Below are 12,782 nucleotides of genomic sequence, written 5' to 3' on the forward strand. Positions count from 1 at the left end.
TTTTTAATGTGCCTTCATGTTGAGTCCTTTGTATTACTATTTTAAACTTTCTTCTATGTTTTTAGTTTTTTTAAGCCAAAGAGCTTCTATCTCTTGGTTCCAACCAACTGATTGCCTGTGCATAGGTGTACTTACTTTCCTTGAGTGAGCACCCTTCTGTAGACAGCTGTGAATGTGTTCAATAGCACAGGTGAGTTGAGTTGGTATTACTTTCTTTCATTTGTTAGAACTCAAAGAAGATTATATTTGGAAGGGCCCTGAGAAAAGAAATGTCAGCCCTACAAAGGATTGAAGACACAAACGGTCAGAGTTGAGGGTGGGTGATGGAGGCTTTCAAGATCCGTTAGTCCAACATGACTATTTTACAGAGGAGGACACTGAATGTCAGGATGGGGAAGTGACTTGCCTAATGTCACTCAGTGAATTGGGAGTTCAAGCCTAAGTCTTCATACTTCCAAGTGCTTGTATGCTTTTTCCACATTAAGCTATAGAGTAGCCAAGTATAGGGATAGCTGTTTCTGACTTTTACTTCTCTCCATTGTAGGAGCAGACACAGTAGTAAATTTTGTCTATTAAATAGTTGCAATAACTTGTATTTCTACGGTATTTTATGTCTTCCAGAGTTTCCTCTGCAGCAAACCTAAGAAGTAGACTCAATGTATTGTTAATCACTTTTTTATAAAATGTGGAACAGATTAAGTGACTTACTTGGATGTAGTCACAAAGCCAGGAAGTATCTGATCTTTGTCTCAAATTCAGATCTAGATAGCTCTTCTTACTTTGAGGTTCTATGCTGTCTGTTGTAGTGTAATAGAAATAGGATTTGGAGACAGTACCTGAGTGACCTTGAGCAAGTCAGTGACCATTTTCTGCACTCATAAAATGATGGAATGGATTAACTGATCTCTAAGCTTCTTTCTAGCTCTAAAGCCTATGATAACCTATGCTATTTTAAAGAAACAGACATGGAAAAGTAATGGAAAAGCAGGAAGTGAAATGACATGGAATGTAAGTCAATAATATTTATTAGGGGTTTATAAATGTGTCAGGCAGTGTACTGAGTGCTGGAGTTACAGAGAAAGACAAAAACCAGTGCTAGCCGTCATGTATATGTATATTACTAGATACACAGAAGTTATATATAGAGTAGATGAAAAGGTCATCAGAAAGGGAAAGGATTAACAAACAACTTGGTGAGGGAGTGGGGGTACAACCTACAAAAGCCTTCTATAGAAGATAGGCTTGGAGGTGATTTTTGAAGGAAGCCAGGGAAACCAAGAGGCAGAGGTGAGGAAGTAGAAAATTCCAGGAATGAGGGACAGCTGGTACAAAGGCATGTAGATAGAACGTGTGAGGAGCAGCAAGTAGGCAAATAGAGAGATTGTGGAATACAGAAGAGAAGAGTCACTTTGTGTTGGGGAATTCAGGGAAGGATTCTTAGAAGAGAGCTGAAACACTTTCATAGGATTTAGAGGTGAAAGGAATCTGAGATTATGTTCTTATATTGGAGAATGGAAAAGCATTTCAAAAAGCCTTTAAAGCACTACTTAGTGTGAACTGCTGGATCATCATCTTCATCCTGTTGAAGGCCCTCAAAGTTTATGCAATCTGAACAAGCACTAAAGGAACTAGACATGTTCCTTGGCTGAATTTCTAGAATATAGAAAACTTCAGGGGAACTGGATAGCTTTCTCCAGTCTTTAAGCATTTGGAGCTATGTCAGGTGAAAGAGGGGTTAGACTTGTTCATTTCTAGCCTCAGAGAACAAAACTAAAAGGGATGGGTGGAATTTTTAAAAAGGCATATGGAAGCTTGAGATGAGGATAAAGCCCTTTTTATTTAAAGCTAGACAGAAGTTTGGAATGTGTTGCCTCCAAGAGACATTGGAGTTTTCCTTTTCCTGGAGTTTTCCTTTTCCTGGAGTTTTCAAAGCAAAGGTTTTAATGATCATTTGTTGAGAATGTTGTAGAAAGAATTCTTCAGATGATCTCTGAGATCTGTGCTTACTTACGCACTGAAATTCTGTCATAGCTCAACCCCTTTATTTAACTGATGAGGAAACAGACCCAGAGAAGTTAAATTATTTGTCGAAGGTGATATAGGAAATAAATAGCAGAGCTAAGATATGAACCCAAGTCCCAAGTCTAAAGTGAGTATCTTTCTACTGTGTCATTTATCTTTTCTTGGCACTGATTGTTAGGAAGACAGGAAGATCTGATTGATGTGATATTGCTAGTAGCTTCCTTTTGGTATCCTATTCCAAGTGAATTTTACTTTCCTTTTCTGTTCGAAGTGACCTCTTTTCTTTCCTACACTGTTAAGTAGCTCCCTGCCTATTCCATAATCTATGCCAGTCTAGAGAACAGTTAGGATATTTTTATGTTCTTCATATTTCCTTCTATGGTATATTAATGGAGCCTATTATGACATTTTCAATTTTTCATTAGCACCTTAAAAGCATTTTATTATTTTTCAACCAACTAACATCCATAAGAAATCACATTCCCCATTGGGGAAAAAGCAACAACAAAAACTCAAAACCCTTCTAACAACAACACACAGTCAAACAAAAACCAAATTCTAATAATCAAAAGTATTCATCATATTCTGAATCTTGAATCTATCACCATTGTAAGATAGTGGGTAACATTTCATCAAGAGCTCCCTGGAATTGTCATTATTGATTAGAGTTCTTAAGTTTTTCAAAATTGTTTCTTTGCAAGGTTGTTATTGCTTAAATTGTTTTAGACTCTTCACTATACTCTGCATCAGTTTATTCAAGCCTTTCTAAATTTCTCTGAAATGATCCCTTTCATCATTTCTTATGGCTCAGTATCATTCCATTTCATTCATATGTTATAATTTGTTCAGTCATTCCCCAATTGATAGGCTTCATTTTCATTTAAATAACTAAGTAGTGAAGCATTCATAAAGAAAGAAGAACATGGTCTAATAGTAGTATTTTCTAAATCCTTACCTTCCATCTTAGAATCATTTCTATGTATTGGTGGCAAGGCAGAAGAATAGTAAAGGCTAGGCAGATTTGAACCCAGGACCTCTTGTCTCTAGGTCTGACTCTCAATCCACTTAGCTACCTAGCTGTCCAGTAGGTCTAGTATTTTTAATCCAACTCTTTGGGAGGAAGGAAAGAAGGGTCATCTAAAGTTTGATGGATTTCTCCTCAGAGTAATATTTTCAAGTGCATAAAATAAGAAACTAATTATATTGGCTTATAGTTATCAAAATAGTAAGAAAAAGACAAATCTGCAAACCCTTGATCTAGCCCTCCTTGCTCATTTTATAGATTGGGGGAGGTGACTTGTACAAGATCACACATTCCATTAGTGGCATCACTGGGACTTTCCATTTAGGGAAATTTTCTGACTGTTCCGAGATCTTTTATTTCTACTGTGTGACCCTAGAAGGCAGAACAAAGAACAGTGGGCTGAAATAGAGAGAAACACATTTCAGTTCAGTTTAAAGAATTTTCCAGGAGTCAGAGCTCCCTCACAGAAGAGCAGGTTGCTTTGGGTAAATTATGAACTCCAAATCACTAGAGAAAATTAAGTAGAAGCTGAATGACCACCTGTATGGGACACATTATATCTTTAAAATAACCCTGAGAAGTAGCTCAAAGTATTATTATCCCAATTTTATAGATGAAAAACTGAAACTTAAGCGATGGGCAAAGTTGTCATACAGCTGGTAGTTGGAGTTGGATTTGAATCCTTTTAGCTCTTAACAGTGTGATTCCAGAAATGTATATACTGAATGACTTATTAGGTGCCAGGCATTGGGCTTAGAGAGCTCCAGGTTTGTGCTGAGAAATGTGTCTTTGCAAAGAACAAAAATTCAAAAGTTGATGAGTTGGTGAAAAATGAAAGGCTTGGGAAGCAGGTAATTGCAGCTGTTGCTAGATATTCATTTGTTATCAAAATGCACTGTGTCTGCATTCCCTTCTTCCTCTCTCTGGCTGACTGCCAAATATTTGCAGGCGCTCTAGGGCTGGCCTACCTGCTGACCTAAACCTGCTTGCCTTAGGAAAATGAGACAGGAGCTGGAGCTGGCGTCCTTTGAATGCCATCTGTTTCCTGACACACAGATGCTGTCTTTGCACTCCCAACTTAGTGCAACTCCCATAATTAATTCATCTCCAGATAACCCTTCCAGGAGAGTAATTCGGCATCAGCTTCCAATGTAATGAAAGCCCCACATAGGCAACCAGCTGCAAAATGAATGGAGGAGGGTTTGGGCTGTTGGCTGAGACTGTCAGGATGTGAGACATCAGAGGACAGCAGGAAGGAAGCCAGTTTGAGAACCCAGGTGAGGAGAAGCAGACCAGTGCATGGGAACAAGTTCCAGATAAGGATGGGAGGGCTAGGACTTTGGGTGTCACTCTGTGACCTTCATGGAATTGGTTTGTTATTTAAGCTCCAATTTTTCTCCAGGAAAATATGAATATGTCACTTAACTATCTTGAGACCTTGGGCAAACCCTTCTAAGTTCCCTTCAAGTTCCACTTTGCTTTTATGTAAAGTGAGGTTGTTAATCTGCCCCTGTCTCACTCACTGGGTTCTTATGTTGCAAATAAGATGTAAATGATTTCTAGTTCAGTTCAACTCCTTCTCTAGCTCATTTTAATCACAAGGAAACTGAGGCAAACAGTGAAGTGATTTGCCCAGAGTTACCCAGCTAGTGAGTGGCTGAGGCTGGATTTGAACTCAAGTATTCCTGACTTTAGACCTAGTACTGTATCAACTGAGCTACCTACCTGCCTCCAGATGATTTCTAGTAGTAGTATATTTCTAGTAGTAAATAGCAAAATACTCTGTATTTGTAAATTCCTGTATAAATTGCAGCCAGGTGGCACAGTATATAGAGTAATGGATCAGGAAGACCTGAGTTCAAAATTTGTCCCAGACAACTACTCTGGGCAAGTCATTATGCCTCAATTTCCTCATCTATAAAATGGGGATAATAATCATACCTATCTCCCAGGGTTGTCCAGAGCATCAAAACAAAATAATTGTGAAGTTCTTAGCACAGTGCCTGGCACACAATAGGCACTATCTAAATGTTAGCTCTTGTTATAATAGCTAACACTGCTATTGAAATGGAGAATCAAAGTGCATTTTGGAGAAAGTGACACAAGAATTACATTAGACTGCCTTAGACATTTGCCATATTAATAGGAACTTCATTTATAGTGGGTGTAGGAAGCCTTTATACTTCTAGATCCATGATTTCATTTGTAAAGGTTCTTGGATACTCCTTCCACAAACATAGATCCCATTCCTGTCTGTGTGTTGACTGTGACCAAGAGTAAAAAATCTTCATCTTTTTTCTGATCTTCTGGTGATGAGCTTTTTTGTACCCAGGCTAGTCTTCAGATCGTAGATATACAATTGCCTGCTTCAATTTTAAGCCTTTCCAACTTTATCAGATCTTTCAGAATTTGTGGCCCAGGAAAACATAAGAGAAATGAGAATTATATTCTTATATCTGTACTAACATGGAATCAGAAAAGGGCTTTTGTGGAAGTACATGCCTAATAATGATAATTTAAAAAGAATAATAATAGTAACTCACATTTCCCATGGGCTTTACAGTTTACAAAGCCCATTTCTTATACTTTTCTCTCTGAGATTAACTCCCATTGACACTGTACATATATATATACATATATATATAGGTTTTCTATATACATAGTTCTTTGGATAGTGTCTTCTCCAGTAGAGTGTGAACTTCTTGAGGGCAGGAACCCTGCTTTTGCCTCTTGAATCTCTAGTGCTTAGTACAGTGTCTGGAGTTCTCTTTTGATGTAGTGAAGATACTTTATATATAGACACATAAAATACTTTATGTATATATAAAAATATAGAAACAAAGTATCTTCACCACATTTTTATATGTATATGCGCACATATATCTAATGTTTATGTTTTAAGATTTGTGCCAAGAGAATATATTTAATAAATTTAAAATGGCTTGATTTCCTTTCTGTCTTTCCTCTTCCATCCCCATTCTTCTTGCCTATCACTGGATATAATATGGATTTGAAGTCTCTTAAGATATTTGTAGTATTTATTGAATAGAGATTTATATTGTCTGTTGCTAATTTTAAAAAGTCTCCATTATTGAAGTATTTTCATTGCTTCTAACGTGCTCAATAATGATTTGTAAAAGCAATAGTACAAGTTTATATATGAGGAAAGTCCTAGAGAATGAAGTGTTTAACCTGCAGTCACCCAGCTAGTGAGTAGTGGAGCCAGAACTTCACTACAGTTCTTTCTGGCTATAATTATAGCTCTCCTCCTGTTCCTATGCTGAGCCTGGCAAAGGGCAAATGTCACTGTCGGAGTCTTGAGCTGCTTTAGCTTACCCATGGCATTTCCCTGGACTCTGGAAAGTGAGCCTCTTAGGGCTATATCCTTTTGGGTGCCTATATCCTTTTTATGGAATCTCCTTTTATTTTCCCTTTTGGTTGCTTTTCTAGCCCCTTCCTGCTTTTTGTATTTACCATGTACCAGGAACTGTGCTAAGTGCTTTACAAATATTTTATTATTTGAGCCTCCCTACAGTCCTGAGAGGTAGGTGCTATTATTATCCCTATTTTACATTGAGGAAAGTGAGGCAAACAGAGGTCCACTTGTCCAGGGTTATACAGCTAAGAACTATATGAGATAAGATTTCAACTCATGTCTTTCCTGACTCCTGGCTTGGTATTCTATCCATTGTGCCACTTATTTGCCTAATTAGGGAAACTGAGGCTGAGCGAAATGAACTGAATTGCCCATAATCACATAGGAACTACTAAATAAGAGATCTGGGATTGGATGCAGAGATGGAAAAGAATGTTAGATTATATAATGTTAGAATGGAGAGTAGAACATTGAATGTCCAAGCTAGGAGATTTTCTAGTCTGATCCCCTTTTTTGTACAGTTGAGAACACTGAATGAAGTCTTATTGACACAGTGAGTCAGTAATAGAGCTTAGACTTGTGTCTAAGTTAACTTTCCTTTCCACATACAGTCCCTGATCAGAGCTAAAGTTTTCTATGTGGAGATGAACTTAGCCTTTTGGGCAAAGAAATTATACTAGAACACCTGTGTTTTGGGTACTTTCTTCCTGGTTTAATTCAAGTATTCTGTCCTTCTGAAAAAGTTAGCTGTATAATAAGAATTCTAACTAGTGATTTGTTACAGAGTTCTTACATTGTTCACTCATTTGAACACTAGACCAACCTTGTGAAATTGGTAGAGAATTATTATTCTCTCTTTTAGGGGAGCATGATTTTGCCAGGTCATTTGGGTCCAAAGATGTGGTGAGAAATCTATCAAATCTGATAGGGAAAAAACTCACATTTTTTACTCATATTTACATACAAAATTCAGCAAAGGTGAAATATTTCTTTTTGGTTAAACAATTTTGTTGAAAAAGCACATACCACAATATGTTGCAAAAGCAGAAGGAGAAGCTGTGCTTGTTCCAAATACCAGATAAGTAAATGGAATGGAATAAATTACTGTGAAGGCTAGTATACTGAATAAGGATCTAGCAAATAATATTTGCTATTTCTGCTCACAAACTCCTGAGACTACCTTTAGTAATAATGGCTTCTGTGGTAATAGGGAATAGAGTAATTTTATGGGGAAGCTAGAAGAGAGGGGAGGGGTTTAGATCTAGTCTTACTTGCATCATCGACATATGTGGTAGACACCTTGGACCACTGCTATTTATCAGCCTTCCTCTGTTAGTCCTTATATAGTTGAATATCTTGGATTGAAGGGTCTTTTTCTTTGCTAGCATTCTTTGATTCCAGGCATCTGTGAGATGCCCAGAATGATATCTGGAGCTCTTATCTTCCAAAGTACATATCAATCTTTTTGTTTATCTTGTCATTTTAACCCTTACCTTCTGTATTAGAATTGATAGTAAATATGGATTCCAAGGCAGAAGTGGGATACGGGCTAATTGGGGTTGTGACTTGCCCAGGGTCACACAGCTACGCAATGTCTGAGGCTAGATTTGAACATAGGACTTCTCCTAGGACTGTCTCCAGGCCTATCCACTGAGCTTGCTAACCTCCCCATAATCCATCTTTTTTTTTTTGTGACAAATTCTGATTTTCATTTCTATGGCAGTCAGTCACCTAGCATTTATTAAGCTACTATTGTATACCAAATATGGTGCTAAGTATTGGGGATAAAAAGCCAAAACACAAGTCCTTGCTTTCAAGTAGCTTGAAGTCTAATGGGACTGCACACAATCTACATGTAAATGTAGGATAAGAGAATAAATCACAGAGAAACACCAAGATTATAGGACAACTGGGAAGTTTTCTTAAAAAAAAATGGATTTTTATTGATGTGTTTTTTTACATTGTCATAGTTTCTTCTACTAACCTTTTCTTTAGAGAGCCCGTCTACATAACATAGTTTTTTTAAAGATAAAAAAAGAGGGATAAAATTAGTATGATTGATTAGCACATTGAAAAAGTCTAAAAATGTGTGCAGTGTGGAAGACCTCTGGACCTTTCATCTTTGCAGAGGGATGGGTTAGGCGTATTCTGTAATAGCTCCTCTTTTAAACTGTGCTTGTTCTTGTTTACATTTATGTTGTAGTTACTATGTATATTGGTTCCTTCAATCTGCTGACTTTACTTTGTATCAGCTCATGTAGATCTTCCCATGCTTCTCTGAATTCATGACATCATTTCTTTCAACATAGTAATATTCCATTACAAGCAGCTGGGTGATATAATGGATAGAGCACTGGTCCTGGAGTCAGGAAGGGCTGAGTTCAAATCCAACCTTAAATTCAGCCTCACATACTTACTAGTTGTATTATTCTGGGCAAGTCATTTAATCTCTGTTTGCCTCAGTTTCTTCAGTTGTAAAATAAGGATAACAACAGCATCTACCCCTCACGTTTTTTTTTTTCTGTGAAGATAAGATGAGGTAATATTTGTAAAGTTGTTAGCACAGTGCTTGGCACCTAATAGAAGTGAAATATATGCTTATTCCCTTTCCTTCTCCATTGCATTCATGTATTATATTTTGTTTTGCCATTCTTCAATCAACAGACATCCACTTTGTTTTCATTTATTTTTGCAATTGGATAGTGCTGGTGTAAATATTTTATTGTATATTGATTGAGACTTCTTAGAAATCAGTGACCTCCTTGAGGTATAAGCCTAGTAATAGAATTTCTGGGCCAAAAGTTATGGACATTTTGGTCACTTTATTTGCATAATTCCATATTACTTTTCAAAATGATTGTACCAGTTCACAGCTTTACCACCAATGTATCAGCTTGCCTATCTTCCTACAATTCCAACATTGGCTACTGCTCTCTTTTATCATCTTTGCCAATTTGCAGGATGTGAGGTTAAGCCGCAAGGATGTTTTCATTTTTCATTTTTCTTATATTTGTAATTTGAAACATTTTCCCATTTGGTTGTTAATACTTTGTAATTTTCAGAACTGTTGTTCATATTCTTTGACCACCCACTTATTGGAAAATGGCTGTTTATCATATATATGTGTGTGCATTTAAATTCATACATATACATACATAACACATGTAACTGCTTTATAATATGTTTTACTGTTTGGAAATGCTATTACTCCCTTGTCCCTGTCTCTTTTGGGGGAAAGACTTCTTGAAAGAAGGTGGGCCTTTAGCTGATACTTGAAGGAAGCCAGGAAAGTTAGGTCAGAGGAAATATCTCTTCCCTTCAGAATGAGTTAAGGGATTTTAGGGAATGGGATGAATGAGGTTATATTGATAATCCAAAGTTCAAGGAAGTCACAATCTTATCACCCTCAGAGACTGGCATCAGGGAGCTGTAGCCAGAGCATTGGGACTAGGAGTCAAGCTGGGGGTCCAAGCCCATACCTGCCAGTGCTATGCTTTGTGTCTTTCAGGAAGTTACTCCATGTCTTGGAGCCTCAGTTGTTTCTTACAAATGTTCCTATTCAGCCCTAAAATTCTATGAGTTGGGAAATTAGGATTTAGGAATATGGATGGTTGGGACCCTATAGATATCATTCCCTTCTCTTTGGCTCCTACATTTTATTTTGCCCTATGCATCCTCAGATGCTTGACAATATAGGTATGATGTAAAATTTTATCTTCAACTTCTAGAATTTCAGAGCTGGAATTAAAATATAGAATGTCAGTAAGGGAGATACTTTAGAAAATAAGAGGCCAAAACTTGGAGTCAGTGGAATGGAATTGGATTTGTCTTTGGAAATCCTCAAGTTCAATCCCCTTATTTTATTAAAGAGAAAACTGAATACTAAAAGGTTGGAAGGAACTTATTTAATGTTACATAAGTTGGAACTATATTGAGTTTAAGGCCAAGGAGCCTTAAACTGTCTTAATTCTTTACCCTTTGTGGCATTCTTTTGCTCTACTTGGTATAAGTATAAACTCTGCCTGGCTTGGCTGTTTCCCATTACAAATAAAATTTGTTAAATTTTTTTTGTTTTATTCCCTAAAATCCTTTCTAGAACTCAGTAGTGGAATAATTCAACTGGATAGAACGTCCTTGGCTGCTTTTATAAACTGGAAAAACCCAATAACTTGGGTCTTTTATGGCTTTTATTTACTTTTAAAAAAACCAGTAAAATGGCAAATAGAAACCTTAGAATAGGCTCTTCTTAATCATAGTATTTTAAAGGGAACATACTAATCTGAAGGGCTGTTTTGGGCCCAAGGGAGTGAGAGGAGGTAGCACCGTATAGTTAATGACAAGCAGTGGATTCAAATGAGCAGCCTGGGATTCAAAGCCAGGGTCTCCTGCTGGCCACTTTTGCAATCTTGACCTTATCATAGCTTCTTTCTGGGCCTCTGATTCTTTGCAAAATTAAGCGTTGTTGTGATCTTTCAAGTTCTAACTTATCATCTTATGACTTGTTTTGGGGAACCTCAAAGGTGGGACATCAGACAAATGGGATGTCATTAAACTGAATCTGCTGCCCTCTCCAAGCAGGAACTTAACTAACAATCAGAGCTGACCCAGGGTGGAATGGGCTGCCTTGATAAGGTAATTGGATCCCTGTCCTTTGGAAGCCCAAGTATAGAGGCTGAATGACCATCTGTCAGGGAAGTTGTAAAGGGGATTCCCTTATTGGGTCAAAGGTTGAACTAAATATAAATACCATCTCAGGTCTCATTAAACTTTTTGAGACTTTTGACTCTGTGATTCTAAAGGCTATTCTAAATGTTTGATGCATATTAAACATATTGTAGGCATTTAAGGGTAGGATGATTACCTTGTAGTGAGTGGCTCTCACATCAGAGAAAGTGACTTTTCTAATTGGATCTGTCTGGATCTCTAGAGATTGGTCATAGGAATTAGAGCTAGAAAAGATCTTAGAGATTATCTAGTTCAGTTGTTTCATTTTATAGATGAGGAAAGTGAAACCCAGAGAAAGGAAGACATTTCCCCCTGGTCACCCAGCTCATAAATAACCGAGCCAAGATGGAAAAACCCAGAACTCCTGGCTTCAAAGTCAGTACTCTCCATTCCTCTAGCCTACCTTTGTTGGGAGAGAAAGAAAAAAGAAATCTCTGGCATTTATCAAGCTTCCTTTAAAGTTTGCAAAGCACTTTACACGGTTACTTCATTTGTTCTTTATTACTATGCAAAAGAGAGAGGTACCAGGATCTTTGTTATCTCCGTTTTATAGATGAGGAAGCTAAGGATTAGAGCAATTGTATGTCTTGTTCTTACTTATTTTGCTGGGGAAATGCCAGAATTGCTCCTGACTACAGATGCAGTGCTTTCCATACAACTATGTGACCTTTCAGGTATATATTGATAAGGGCAGTATATTGGAATGACTTGGGGTCAGAAAACCTTGTGGATATGTCAGGGCCCACCACTGACTCACTGAAACCCAGCCTTAGGTTCTTTCTTGAAAAACAAAAAAACAGTAGTTCTAATTTTGATTTTCCTTATTAGCTAAGTGGTTGATGCCAGGTGAGATGATAAACTTTGGGGAAGAAAGTGTTCTGACTATAGATATATTGGTCTTGCCTAAATGTACTTAAATGCCCTGACATTTCTCTGTAAATCCAGTAAGTTATTTAACTTTTAAGTGTTTCAGAATGTTATTCGCATCTTTGATTGCTTCTTTGTCCAAAGTTTTTTTTAAAAACATCTAAACAGAAGTAACTCTTAGCTCTCTTCCACACTTCACATTTGAATAAGAGCACCTACAGTTGGAACTTGCATTAGAAATTATCTTGTCACAGAATCTTAGAATTATGGGATCATAATAAAGGTTTGTATAGACCTGATAATTGGATGTCTATCATCTTGAGGCCAAATTTATGCTAGATAACTTTGGAATAGTTTATTACCAGAGTGCTGGTTATCTCCCCAACCCTGGCCCCCCTTCTCATTCCTCCCCCTCCCCCTTTAACAGAACTGAAGTGGTTACTTTTGATCCTCAAAAGGACTCTTTTAATTATATTATTTTTATTAGTTGTAAAAAAAAGAACTTTTAATCAATATGTTTGTTTCCTATGAAAAGACTGTTGGAGAGAGGGCAATGTTTAAGAGAAAGGAATAAATCATTAGAGAATTTCAGGCATTTGTTGGGGGTAGTATTTCTTAGGTAGGGGCATTCATGGTATTTCTTAAACTACATGCCACAGACATAACTTCCACTTCTTCATGTATATGATAGCCTTGGTTATATATTTTATTTTTGTATCCTTATCACTTATGTGATCAGTATCACTATAGGTCTCTGGCAAATAGTAA

The 12,782-nt window shown here is 37.1% G+C and overlaps 1 protein-coding gene across 5 annotated transcripts in view; it reads left to right on the plus strand.

Annotated features, from left to right (window-relative positions):
• The window catches only part of FAM168A (family with sequence similarity 168 member A), a 213,300-nt gene that overhangs the window by 52,123 nt on the left and 148,395 nt on the right, over positions 1-12,782 (plus strand). The window lies entirely within an intron of this gene.

The sequence above is a fragment of the Monodelphis domestica genome, chromosome 4 (genome assembly GCF_027887165.1).
Source record: "Monodelphis domestica isolate mMonDom1 chromosome 4, mMonDom1.pri, whole genome shotgun sequence".
NCBI lineage: Eukaryota > Metazoa > Chordata > Mammalia > Didelphimorphia > Didelphidae > Monodelphis > Monodelphis domestica.